The following is a 14359-nucleotide window of genomic DNA, read 5'->3' as shown; positions in this document are numbered from 1 at the left end:
ATAACAAATAGTGGTGATGTAAGGAGATGGAGTGAATATTTTGTAGGTTTGGTGAATGTGTTTGATGATAGAGTGGCAGAAATAGGGTGTTTTAGTTGAGGTGATGTGCAAAGTGAGAGGGTTAGGGAGAATGATTTGGTAAACAGAGGACAGGTAGTAAAAGCTTTGCGGAAGATGAAAGCCGGCAAGGCAGCAGGTTTTGATGATATTGCCGTGGAATTAATTAAAAAAGGGGTTGACTGTATTGTTGACTGGTTGGTAAGGTTATTTGATGTATGTATGACTCATGGTGAGGTGCCTCAGGACTGGCAGAATGTTTGCATAGTGCCATTGTACAAAGGCAAAGGGGGATAAGAGTGAGTGCTCAAATTACAGAGGTATAAGTTTGTTGAGTATTCCTGGTAAATTATATGGGAGGGTATTGATTGAGAGGGTGAAGGCATGTACAGAGCATCAGATTGGGGAAGAGCAGTGTGGTTTCAGAAGTGGTAGATGATGTGTGGATCAGGTGTTTGCTTTGAAAAAAGTATGTGAGAAGTGGTTAGTAAAGCAAATGGATTTGTATATAGCATTTATGGATCTGGAGAAGGCATATGATAGAGTTGGTAGAGATGCCTTGTGGAAGGTATTAAGAATATATGGTGTGGGAGGTAAGTTGCTAGAAGCATTGAAAAGTTTTTATCGAGGATGTAAGGCATGTGTACGTGTAGGAAGAGAGGAAAGCGCTTGGTTCTCAGTGAATGTTAATTTGCGGCAGGGGTGTGTGATGTCTCCATGGTTGTTTAATTTGTTTATGGATGGGGTTGTTAGGAAGGTGAATGCAAGAGTTTTGGAAAGAGGGATAAGTATCCAATCTGTTGTGGATGAGAGAGCTTGAGAAGTGAGTCAGTTGTTGTTCGCTGATGATACAGCGCTGGTGGCTGATTCAGGAGAGAAACTGCAGAAGCTGGTGACTGAGTTTGGTAAAGTGTATGAATGAAGAAAGCTGAGAGTAAATGTGAATAAGAGCAAGGTTATTAGGTACAGTAGGGTTGAAGGACAAGTCAATTGGGAGGTAAGTTTGAATTGGAAAAACTGGAGGAAGTGAAGTGTTTTAGATATCTGGGAGTGGATTTGGCAGCGATGGAACCATGGAAGCGGAAGTGAGTCATAGGGTGGGGGAGGGTGCGAAAGTTCTTTGAGCGTTGAAAAATGTATGGATGTGCCGGAAATGAAATGTTGGATGATAAAATGTGGTGTGAGATAGTTTGATCCAATAAGTAATGAAAGAGGAAGAGAGATGTGTGGTAAAAGAAAGAGTATGGTTGAGATAGCAGAAGAGGGTGTTTCGAAATGGTTTGGTTACATGGAGAGAATAAGTCAGGAAAGACTGAGAGAGAGGATATAAGTGTTATAGGTGGAGGGAACGAGGAGAAGTGATAGACCAAATTGTTATTACCTCCCCATTACCCCCCTTCACCGATGTTCCTATTTGTTCTCTTGTCTTACGCACTATTTACCTCCTTCCATCTTTTTATTCACCCAAAGATTTAATGATACTCTCTCATCCCAACTCTCATTTGCCCACTTTTTCACCTCTTGCACCTTTCTGTTGACCTCTTGCCTTTTTCTTTTACACATCTCTTAGTCATTTGCACTATTTCCCTGCAAAAATCGTCCAAATGCCTCTCTCTTCTCTTTCACTAATAATCCTACTTCTTCATCCCACCACTCACTACCCTTTCTAATCTGCCCACCTCCCACGCTTCTCATGCCACAAGCATCTTGATATCTTGTGATAGCAGTGACCATAGTTACCTGAAATGTTGATTATATGGAAGCTTTTTCATAGATTTTATATGGACAGTCTTACTTTATTCCTGGGATAGGGGAGAAAGAATGCTTCCCACGCATTCCTCACGTGTCGTAGAAGGCAACTAAAGAGGACGGGAGTGGGAGGCTAGAAACCCTCCTCTCCTTTTATTTTAACTTTCTAAAAGGGGAAACAGAAGAAGGAGTCACATGGAGAGTGCTCATTTTCCTCGAAGGCTCCGATTGGGATGTCTAAATGTGTGTGGATGTAACCTAGATGAGAAAAAAGGAGAGATAGGTAGTATGTTTGAGGAAAGGAACCTGGATTTTTTGGCTGTGAGTGAAACAAAGCTCAAGGGTCAAGGGGAAGAGTGGTTTGGGAATGTCTTGGTAGTAAAGTCAGGGGTTAGTGAGAGGACAAGAGCAAGGGAAGGAGTAGCAATACTCCTGAAACAGTGAAGGGGCCTAATTGGGAGGTGATAACAAGTAATGGTGTTGTGAGAAGGATATGAAGTGAGTATTTTGAAGGTTTGTTGAATGTGTTTGATGATTGAGTGGCAGATATAGGGTGTTTTAGTCGAGGTGGTGTGCAAAGTGAGAGGGCTAGGGAGAATGATTTTGGTAAACAGAGAAGAGGTAGTAAAAGCTTTGCAGAAGATGAAAGCTGGCAAGGCAGTGGGTTTGGATGATATTGCAGTGGAATTAATTAAAAAAGGGGTTGGCTGTATTGTTGACTGGTTGGTAAGGTTATTCAATGTATGTATGACTCATGGTAAGGTGCCTGAGGACTGACACACTGCTCGCATAGTGCCATTGTGCAAAGCCAAAGGGGATAAAAGTGATTGCTCCAATTACAGAGGTATAAGTTTCTTGAGTATTCCTAGTAAATTATATGGGATGGTATTGATTGAGAGGGTGAAGTCATGTACAGAGCATCAGATTAGGGAAGAGCAGTGTGGTTTCAGAAGAGGTAGATGATGTGTGGATCAGGAGTTTACTTTGGAAAATGTATGTGAGAAGTATTTAGAAAAGCAAATGGATTTGTATGTAGCATTTATGGATCTGGAGAAGGCATATGATAGAGTTGGTAGAGATGCCCTGTGGAAGGTATTAAGAATATATGGTGTGGGAGGTATGTTGCTAGATGCAGTGAAAAGTTTTTATCGAGGATGTAAGGCACGTGTACGTGTAGGAAGAGAGGAAAGCGCTTGGTTCTTAGTAAATGTTAGTTTGCGGCAGGAGTGGCTGATGTCTCCATGGTTGTTTAATTTGTTTATGGATGGGGCTGTTAGGGAGGTGAATGCAAGCATTTTGGAAAGAGGGGCAAGTATGCAGTCTGTTGTGGATGAGAGAGCTTGGGAAGTGAGTCAGTTGTTGTTCACTGATGATACAGCGCTGGTGGCTGATTCATGTGAGAAACTGCAGAAGCTGGTGACTGACTTTGGTAAAGTGTGGGAATGAAGAAAGCTTAGAGTAAATGTGGGTAAGAATAAGGTTATTAGGTACAATAGGGTTGAAGGACAAGTCAATTGGGAGGTAAGTTTGAATGGAGAAAAACTGGAAGAAGTGAAGTGTTTTAGATATCTGGGAGTGGATTTGGCAGCGGATGGAACCATGGAAGCGGAAGTGAATCATAGGGTGGGGGAGGGGATGAAAGTTCTTGGAGAGTTGAAAAATGTGTGGAAGTTGAGAATGTTATCTTGGAAAGCAAATATGGGTATGTTTGAGGGAATAGTGGTTCCAACAATGTTATATGGTTGCAAGGCGTGAACTATAGATAGAGTTGTGAGGAGGAGGGTGGATGTGCTGGAAATGAGATGTTGGAGGACAATATGTGGTTTGAGATGGTTTGATCCAGTAAGTAATGAAAGGGTAAGAGAGATGTGTGGTAAAAAAAAAGAGTATGGTTGAGAGAGCAGAAGAGAGTGTTTTGAAATGGTTTGGTCACATGGAGAGAATGAGTGAGGAAAAACTGACAAAGAGGATATATGTGTTAGAGGTGGAGGGAACGCAGAGAAGTGGGAGACCAAATTGGTGGTGGAAAGATGGAGTGAAAAAGATTTTGAATGATCGGGGTCTGAACATACAGGAGGGTGAAAGGCGTGTAAGGAATAGAGTGAATTGGAACGATGTGGTATACTGGGGTTGACATGCTGTCAATGGATTGAAGCAGGGCATATGAAGCATCTGGGGTAAACCATGGAAAGTTTTGTAGGGCCTGGATGTGGTAAGGGAGCTGTGGTTTTGATGCATTATATATGACAGCTAGAGAGTGAGTGTGAACGAATGTGCCCCTCGTTGTCTTTTCCTAGCACTACATCGCGCACATGCGGGGGGGAGGGGGTTTTCATTTCATGTGTGGCGGGATGGCGAGGGGAATGAATATAGGCAGACAGTATGAATTATGTACGTGTATATATGCATAAGTCTGTGTCTGTATATATATGCATACGTTGAGATGTATAGGTATGTATATGTGCGTGTGTGGATGTGCATGTATGTACATGTGTATGTGGGTGGTTTGGGCCATTCTTTCGTCTGTTTCCTTACGCTACCTCACTAACGCGGGAGACAGCGACAAAGTATAATAAGTAAATATAAGATTTATATATACATACACAGACATATACATATATACACATGTACATAATTCATACTTGCTGCCTTTATTCATTCACGTCGCCACCTCGCCACACATGAAAAGACAACCCCCTCCCCACGCGCGTGCATGAAGTAGCTCTAGGAAAAGACAACAAAGGCCACATTTGTACAAACTCAGTCTCTAGCTGTCATGTATAATGCACCGAAACCACAGCTACCTTTCCACATCCAGGCCCCACAAAACTTTCCATGGTTTGCCCCAGAGGCTTCACATGCCCTGGTTCAATCCATTATCAGCATGTTGACCCTGGTATACCACATCATTCCAATTCACCCTTTTCCTTGCATTCCTTTCACCCTCCTGCATGTTCAGGCCCCGATCACTCAAATCTTTTTCACTCCATCCTTCCACCACCAATTTGGTCACTCACTTCTTCTTGTTCCCTCCATCTCTGATACATATATCCTCTTTCTCAATCTTTCCTCACTCATGTTCTCCATGTGACCAAACTGTTTCAATATACCCTCTTCTGCCCTGTCAACGACACTCTTTTTATTACCACACATCTTTCTTACCTGTTCATTACTTACTTGATCAAACCACCTCACACCACATATTGTCCTCAAACATTTCATTTCGAACACATCCACCCTCCTCCAAACAATCCTATCTATAGCATACGCCTTGCAACCATATAATATTGTTGGAACCACTATTCCTTTAAACATACCCATATTTGCTTTCCAAGATAATGTTCTCACCTTCTAAACATTCTTCAGCGCTCCCAGAACCTTCGCCCCCTCCCCCACCCTGTGGCTCACTTCCACTTCCATTGTTCAATCCACTGCCAAATCATCTCCCAGATATCTAAAACACTTCTCTTCCTCCAGTTTTTCTCCATTCAAACTTACCTTTCAGTTGACTTGTCCCTCAACCCTACTGTACCTTGCTTTTATACACATTTACTCTCAGCTTTTTTCTTTCACACACTTTACCAAACTCAGTCACCAGCTTCTGCAGTTTCTTACCTGAATCAGCCACCAGTGCTATATCATCAGCCAACAAGAACTTACTCACTTCCCAAGCCCTCTCATCCACAACAGATTGCATACTTGCCCCTTTCTCCAAAACCCTTGCATTCACCTCCCTAACAACCCCATCCATAAACAAATTAAACAACCATGGAGACATCATGCACCCCTGCCACAAACCGACATTCACTGGGAACCAATCACTTTCCTCTCTTCCTACTTGTACATATGCCATACATCCTCGATAAAAACTTTTCACCGTTTCTAGCAACTTACCTCTCATACCATATATTCTTAGTACCTTCCACAAAGCATGTCTATCAACTCTATCATATGCCTTCTCTAGATCCATTAATGCTGCATACAAATCCATTTGTTTTTCTAAGCAAATACCTGATCTCACATCCTCTACCACTTCTGAAACCACATTGCTCTTCCCCAATCTGATGCTCTGTACATGCCTTCACCCTCTCAATCAATACCTTCCCATACAATTTCCCAGGAATACTCAACAGACTCATACCTCTGTAATTTGAACACTCACCTTCATCCTCTTTGCCTTTGTACAATGACACTATGCATGCATTCCGCTGATCCTCAGGCACTTTATCCTGAGCCATACATAAACTGAATGTCCTCACCAATCAGTCAAAAACACAGTCACCTCATTTTTTTTTAATAAATTTCACTGCAATACCATCCAAACCCACCGCCTTGCTGGCTTTCATCTTCCGCAAGGCTTTCACTACCTCTTCTCTGTTTACCAAACCATTTTCCCTGACCCTCTCACTTCACACACCACCTCAACCAAAACACCCTATATCTGCCACTGTATTAACTAACACATTCAACAAACCTTCAAAATACTCACTCCATCTTCTTCTCACATCACCACCACTTGTTATTACCTCCCCATTACCCACCTTCACTGATATTCCCATTTGTTCTCTTGTCTTATGCACTTTTGCACTTTATTTACCTCCTTCCAAAACATCTTTTTATTCTCCCAAAAATTTAATGATACTCTCTCACCCCAACTCATTTGCCCACTTTTTCACCTCTTGCACCTTTCTGTTGACCTCTTGCCTCTTTCTTTTATACATTTCCATGTCATTTGCACTATTTCCCTGCAGAAATTGTCCGAATGCCTCTCTCTTCTCTTATACTAATAATCTTACCTCATCCCACCACTCTCTACCCTTTCTAATCTGCCCACCTCCCACACTTCTCATGCCACAAGCATCTTGACATCTTGTGATAGTAGTAACCATAGTTACCTGAAATGTTGATTATATGGAAGCTTTTTTCATAGATTTTATATGGATAGTTTTACTTTGTCCCTGGCAAAGGGGAGAAAGAATACTTCTCATGCATTCCTCACATGTCGTAGAAGGCGACTAAAGGGGACGGGAGAGGGGGCTAGAAACCCTCCCCTCCTTGTATTTTAACTTTTTAAAAGGGGAAACAGAAGAAGGAGTCACACGGGGAGTGCTCATCCTCCTCGAAGGCTCAGATTGGGATGTCTAAATGTGTGTGGATGTAACCAAGATGAGAAAAAATGAGTGATAGGTAGTATGTTTGAGGAAAGGAACCTGGATTTTTTGGCTCTGAGTGAAACGAAGCTCAAGGTTAAAGGGGAAGAGTGGTTTGGGAATGTCTTGGGAGTAAAGTCAGGGGTTAGTGAGAGGACAAGAGCAAGGGAAGGAGTAGCAATACTCCAGAAACAGGAGTTATGGGAGTATGTGATAGAGTGTAAGAAAGTAAACTCTAGATTGATATGGGTAAAAGTGAAAGATGATGGAGAGAGATGGGTGATTATTGGTGCATATGCACCTGGGCATGAGAAGAAAGATCAGGGTAGGCAAGTGTTTCGGGAGCAGTTGAGTGAGTGTGTTAGTTGTTTTGATGCACGAGACCAGGTTATAGTGATGGGAGATTTGAATGCAAAGGTGAGTAATGTCGCAGTTAAAGGAGTAATTGGTGTACATGGAGTGTTCAGTGTTGTAAATGGAAATGGTGAAGAGCTTGTAGATTTATGTGCTGAAAAAGGACTGGTGATTGGGAATACCTGGTTTAAAAAGAGAGATATCCATAAGTATACATATGTAAGCAGGAGAGATGGCCAGAGAGCATTATTGGATTACGTGCTAATTGATAGGCGCATGAAAGAGGGACTTTTGGATGTTAATATGGTGAGAGGTGCAAGTGGAGGGATGTCTGATCATTAACTTGTGGAGGCAAAGGTGAAGATTTGTAGAGGTATTCAGAAAAGAAGAGAGAATGTTGGGGTGAAGATAGTGTTGAGAGTAAGTGAGCTTGAGAAGGAGACTTGTGTGAGGAAGTACCAGGAGAGGCTGAGTAGAGAATGGAAAAAGGTGAGAACAAAGGACGTAAAGTAAGTGGGGGGGGGAATGGGATGTATTTAGGGAAGTAGTGACGGCTTGTGCAAAAGATGCTTGTGGCATGAGTAGCGTGGGAGATGGGCAGATTAGAAAGGGCCTTGTGGCATGAGGAGCATGGGAGGTGGGCAGATTAGAAAGGGTAGTGAGTAGTGGGATGAAGAAGTAAGATTATTAGTGAAAGATAAGAGAGAGGCATTTGGACAATTTTTACAGGGAAATAATGCAAATGACTGGGAGATGTATAAAAGAAAGAGGCAGGAGGTCAAGAGAAAGGTGCAAGAGGTGAAAATGAGGGAAATGAGAGTGGAGGGAAAGAGTGTCATTAAATTCTAGGGAGAATAAAAAGATGTTTTGGAAGGAGGTAAATAAAGTGCGTAAGACAAGGGAACAAATGGGAATATCAGTGAAGGGGGCTAACGGGGAGGTGATAAGAAGTGGTGGTGATGTGAGAAGGAGATGGAGTGAGTATTTTGAAGATTTGTTTAATGTGTTTGATGACAGAGTTGCAGATATAGGGTTTTTTGGTCGAGGTGGTGTGCAAAGTGAGAGGGTTAGGGAGAATGATCTGGTAAACAGAGAAGAGGCAGTAAAAGCTTTACGGAAGATGAAAGCCGGCAAGGCAGCAGGTTTAGATGATATTGCAGTGGAATTTATTAAAAAAGGGGGTGACTGTATTGTTGACTGGTTGGTAAGATCATTTAATGTATATATGACTCATGGTGAGGTGCCTGAGGATTGGCGGAATGCTTGCATGGTGCCGTTGTACAAAGGCAAAGGGGATAAAAGTGAGTGCTCAAATTACAGAGGTATAAGTTTGTTGAGTATTCCTGGAAAATTATATGGGAGGGTATTGATTGAGAGGGTGAAGGCATTTACAGAGCATCAGGTTGGGGAAGAGCAGTGTGGTGTCAGAAGTGGTAGAGGATGCGTAGATCAGGTGTTTGCTTTGAAGAATGTATGTGAGAAATACTTAGAAAAACAAATAGATTTGTATGCAGCATTTATGACTCTGGAGAAGGCATATGATAGAGTTGATAGAGATGCTCTGTGGAAGGTATTAAGAATATATAGTGTGGGAGGCAAGTTGTTAGATGTAGTGAAAAGTTTTTTTCGAGGATGTAAGGAATGTGTACGTGTAGAAAGAGAGGAAGTGATTGGTTCTCAGTGAATGTAGGTTTGTGGCAGGGGTGTGTGATGTCTTCATGGTTGTTTAATTTGTTTGTGGAAGGGGTTGTTAGGGAGATGAATGCAAGAGTTTTTGAAAGAGGGGCAAGTATGCAGCCTGTTGTGTTGTGGATGAGAGTGCTTGGGAAGTGAGTCAGTTGTTGTTCGCTGATGATACAAAACTGGTGGCTGATTCGGGTCAGAAACTGCAGAGCTAGTGATTGAGTTTGGTAAAGTGTGTGAAAGAAGAAAGCTGAGAGTAAATGTGAATAAGAGCAAGGTTATTAGGTACAGTAGGGTTGAGGGACAAGTTAATTGGGAGGCAAGTTTGAATGGAGAAAAGCTGGAGGAAGTGATGTGTTTTAGATATCTGTGAGTGGATTTGGCAGTGGGAGGAACCATGGAAGCGGAAGTGAATCATAGGGTGGGGGAGGGGCAAAAGTTCTGGGAGCATTGAAAAATGTGTGGAAGTTGAGGATGTTATCTTGGAAAACAAAAATGGGTATGTTTGAAGGAATAGTGGTTCCAACAATGATATATGGTTGCGAGGTGTGGGCTATAGATAGAGTTGTGCGCAGGAGGGTGGATGTGCTGGAAATGAGATGTTTGAGGACTATATTTGGTGTGAGGTGGTTTGATCGAGTAAGTAATGAAAAGGTAAGCGAGATGTGTGGTGATAAAAAGAGTGTGGCTGAGAGAGCAGAAAAGGGTGTTTCGAAGTGGTTTGGTCATATGGAGAGAATGAGTGAGGAAAGATTGACCAAGAGGATATAGGTGTCAGAGGTGGAGGGAACGAGGAGAAGTGGGAGACCAAATTGGAGGTGGAAAAATGGAGTGAAAAAGATTCTGAGTGATCGGGGCCTGAACATGCAGGCGGGTGAGAGGCGTGCAAGGAATAGAGTGAATTGGAACGATGTGGTGTACCGGGGTTGACATGCTGTCAGTGGATTGAACCAGGGCATGTGAAGCATCTTGGGTAAACCATGGAAAGTTCTGTTGGGCCTAGATGTGGAAAGGAAGGTGTGGTTTCAGTGCATTATACATGACAGCTAGAGCCTGAGTGTGAACAAATGTGGCCCTTGTTGTCTTTACCTAGCGCTACCTCGCACACATGCGGGGGAAAAGGAGTTGTTATTTCATGTGTGGTGGGGTGGCGATGGGAATGAATAAGGGCAGACAGTGTGAATTATGTACATGTGTATATATGTATAAGTCTGTGTGTGTATATATATGTATACATTGAGATGTATAGGTATGTAAATGTGTGTGTGTGGATGTGTATGTTTATACATGTGTATATGGGTGGGTTTGGCCATTCTTTCGTCTGTTTCCTTGCACTACCTCACTAACGCAGGAGACAGCGACAAAGTATAATAAATATAAATTAATAGTATTACTTTTATGATATATATGTCTTACTCTGTATGGATGAGAATTTTTTGTTTGAAAAAAATTCTCTTCATGGAGAGCACACATGAATGAAAAGTTAGAGGGATGAATGTTCAGTGAACAGTTTATGATTTTGATCTCAATGGGTTTTGTTTTGGGATTTTTTACGAGTACTAGATAACTGGAAAAATAATAAAAAAATTTGGTGTCCTGTTTAAAATTCCATACTATTTGCCCAGATTTAGTGAATTGTAGTTTACAGAATTGGCAAGTAGTCATTTTGTTGATTCACTTTGTTGTAAAATAGTTTTTAGTGGCATACAGCAAGTAGGCCAACAATAGTAGTATTGTCTCATGTTTCAGGAGATCCAAGTCAAGCTATCCAGCATGATGAAATTGTATTTCTCTGGCCCTTCAAAAGAAATGATATTGTTAATTCTCTTGTATTTACATTAGACCTTCTACTTATTATACCTGTAACTGCTATCTTTCACTAGTATTGATATATTTTAACAAAAAGTGACTCCATACAATCCTCGAAAATTGTAAGTCTGTTCTTTTAAAGCTTATTCTATAAGCCTCTCTAGCAAACACACCACCTCGTCCACTATGTAGAACAGGTTTCTAAGCTTACTCTGTAAGCCTCTGTAACAGACACACCGACTTGTCCACTATGTAGTAAAAGTTTTTTCTTTATAATGACTGATATGGCGCAAGCAAATAACATGCACCAATCAAGACTGTCTTGGTTGAAAGAAAAAAGGTAGAGAAAGAAAATAGAAATTAGTGAGGGCTCCACAAGTGTTTGCAGACCTGACCTTTAAAGGAGAAAAGTTATATGGAGATAGACAGACAAAAAGAAGATGGGAAGTCCACTGCTTAAGTATTTGAGGGAAGAAGGGGTTGTCATAACAGCCAGTCCTGTAGTGGCTGGTCTCCAAACAGAAGCTGTGAGAAGCAGCAGCCAGATGCATGTTGTGGGTCCTGACCTTAGGAATTGGGATACATGCAGGCAGTTCATGAGAACATTGGCCAAAATAATACCCATAGAATGGAGAGAAAGAGAACCAAGAGAGGTAATACCAGAATTAGTGAGACATGGCTTTTTATTCCATTTTAGTTAATAGAGAGGTGGAGGATGAACCATACTAGATATGTGAGTAATATTCCATACTTGGTCAAATGAAACCCCTTTACATATGAAACAGGTGCTCACAAGAAAAATTATTTTGGCACCTGTAAAACACTCTCAGCTTTTTGGAAGCAGACTTTGTAATATTTATATGTAGGGTTTCCAGGACAGAGTGGAGGATATGGTTAACCTCAACATGTTTATGTTATTACAGGGTTAATTTCAGTTTTTTATACTGAACAGAGGGAAACAAATTATTCTTAGTGATATATGGAAAAACTACATTTTAGAGCTATTGAACTTTACAAGTTTACAAGGTGAAGCGACAACAGGCACTGGCATAAGGCTATGAGTTGAAGGAGGAAGGCTACAAAAGTCACAGGTGAGGCTATATCAGACACAGATCCAAAATGCTATGCATATCTGAATTTGGAGAGGAAACATGACCACCTTGAAAAAGAAAATGAGTATTGAAGGGAGGAGGGTGGGAAAAGTAAGCATGTAAAGTGGAATCATATGTGTAAGAGTGAATAGAGGCAGCATTAGAAGAGAGAGGATGATTTATTGAGAGAAGAGAGAAAGAAAACACTTGGTGATAGGACATAGCTCGAAGGAGAACTGATATTATCAAAATAGGAGAGGGAAGTCATTTCATTGACAGACATTGTGATGGAATGGTCTGAGAGGAAACTATACCATATAGAACAGAGAGAGAGCCAGTGAAATCAAAGGAGGGGATTTTAGAAAGCAAACACTTTCACCCCTCTATGTCAAATGCTTTGTAGATGTCAAGGGCTGTGACAAAAGAATCCATGAGAAAAGAGCACCAGAGATAAGCTTACGTAGGAGAGAAGAGCACTAGTAAACTTAGCACTGTGATTCTCAGTTTTTGAGAAAGTGAGAGTTACAGTTTCAAAGACTTTGGAGATAGCTGAAGTGAGAGCATTTGGACAATAGGTGGAGGAGTCAGAACAGTTTCTTTTTCTAGGGATAGACTGCATCAAAGCTTGCCCCCGGACAGAAAGGAATGTTTGGGTTATTAGACAAGCAAAGTAGGCAAGCAAGGATTGGTGGTAGCCCAGAGGCACATTCCCATAGAGCACAATGAGATGTGCTTTCTGAGCCATAGTCCATGTCCACCTGTATCTGGGATTGTACCTGGAAGACTGTGTGCGAGGAGAATGTATGAGATGGCATACATTTGGAAGGAGGAGATGTGAGCAAAGGATTAGACTGAATCATCCATAGTGGAAGTAGAGGAAAAGAAGATATCAAAAAGAGAGGCTTTATCGATTAGACAGTTAGCAGTAGATTGATCAGCTTGGAAAAGGGGAGAAAAGGTTGTATTACAAAAGTTGTTGTAGATGGTTAATGACCAAAAAGTTTTGTTAGTAGAAATCAAGTATGCTTGGCTCTTCAAAGAACAACTTAGCATTGATTATGAGCAGAAATGAAAACAGATTGGGTTTCTGGGTAAGGGAAGAGTTACATAGTTTAGTATGTTACACATTCATCACTAGGCAAGGCCTCCTAACCAGAGAATTAGTACCCATTTTAAGGAAGGTAAATAAAAAAACTTTGCAGGGGTAACTGATTAGCTCTCCCATAGTGTCAAACTTGGCCTTTTGAGGGGGAGATAGAAGATGAGCATGCCCTTGTAGAAATAATAGAAATAAGATTATGGTTAGAGAACCCTAAGGGGGCATATATTGTGTGTGTATAGTTAGAGAGTTCATTGGTATAAAAAAGGTCAAGTGTGTTAGAAGAGTGGTCATGATGGTTGGGAACTCAGGTAGAGTGTTTAGTAAATTGTTCCAGACTGTTAAGGAAGAAAAAAGCCTCAGCTTTAGGATCATCCTGGTTAGAGCCTAACCAATCATTGTGGTGTGCATTGAAATACCCTGCATTGAGAATCTTACCATGTAGATGAGACAAGGGCAGAGCTTCTTGACAAGAAGTCAAATAGTCCAAAAGTTGTACTTAGCTGAGGGATTGGGGATGGGAGGGATGAATGAAATACAAAAACAGGGTAATAGAAGGTGGAGAGATTTTGAGCTGGATGTCATCAAAGTTAGGAAACTCAAGTTTCATGGGGTGAACAAAAGGTGTTTCTGTCCTGCACAAGGTACAAACTCCACCTTTGGAGTGAAAATGAAGATAGAAATTATAGTTGGAGGTCTGATAGTTTAGAGGAGTAGCAGCCTTGGACAGTTGGATTTCAGAGAGGTGTGAAAGAATGGGGTAGGAGGTAATCAGATGGTGTTCAACAGTTGGAAGGTTAAGAATTAAGACCACGTATGGTGCAGATGTGGATAGAAAAAGAGCCAGGTCTAGTAGTAGTTGCTAAGTAAGTGGGATGTATTCCAGTTGCATGAAGGAAGTCGAGTGGGTCCTGGGATCTGCCCAACACCTCTCAGCCAATGATGCCCCTCCAAAGTGCCAGAAAATTCTGTAATGCTTTTGCTCCCTTAAATTACAGAGTTTAGAAAGCAAGGAAAAAATAGAGAGATTAAAATGTGTGTTTTGTAGTGTCAATTGTTGTATGTGAGGAAAAGAGAGTGGAATTGGATGCCAGCAACCCTCATGTGGTTAAGGGAATGGAAAAAAGACAATGATCTGGGCTGCACTGCAGCCTCAATCCTCAGTGATCTGGGCTGCACTGCAGCCTCAATCCTTGGCAAAACTCTGGCAGTAGTACCTTACCGATTGGTGGTTGCTTGCCACCCACTATGGAACAGCAGCCGCAGTGGGTGCCACCTGTGTATTGCTTTCATTTGATGTATAAGTTGTGCATACCACTTCCATTGGTTCAACATTGCTGTGTGTTTGGTTTTCATTTATAAACAAG

At 41.5% G+C, this 14359-nt stretch overlaps 1 protein-coding gene across 5 annotated transcripts in view; it reads left to right on the top strand.

Moving 5' to 3' along the window:
- The window catches only part of LOC139758185 (transmembrane protein 208), a 144127-nt gene that overhangs the window by 87091 nt on the left and 42677 nt on the right, over positions 1-14359 (top strand). The window lies entirely within an intron of this gene.

This window comes from Panulirus ornatus, chromosome 29, assembly GCF_036320965.1.
Source record: "Panulirus ornatus isolate Po-2019 chromosome 29, ASM3632096v1, whole genome shotgun sequence".
NCBI classification, from domain to species: domain Eukaryota; kingdom Metazoa; phylum Arthropoda; class Malacostraca; order Decapoda; family Palinuridae; genus Panulirus; species Panulirus ornatus.
This window is presented reverse-complemented; position numbering and strand designations above follow the sequence as displayed.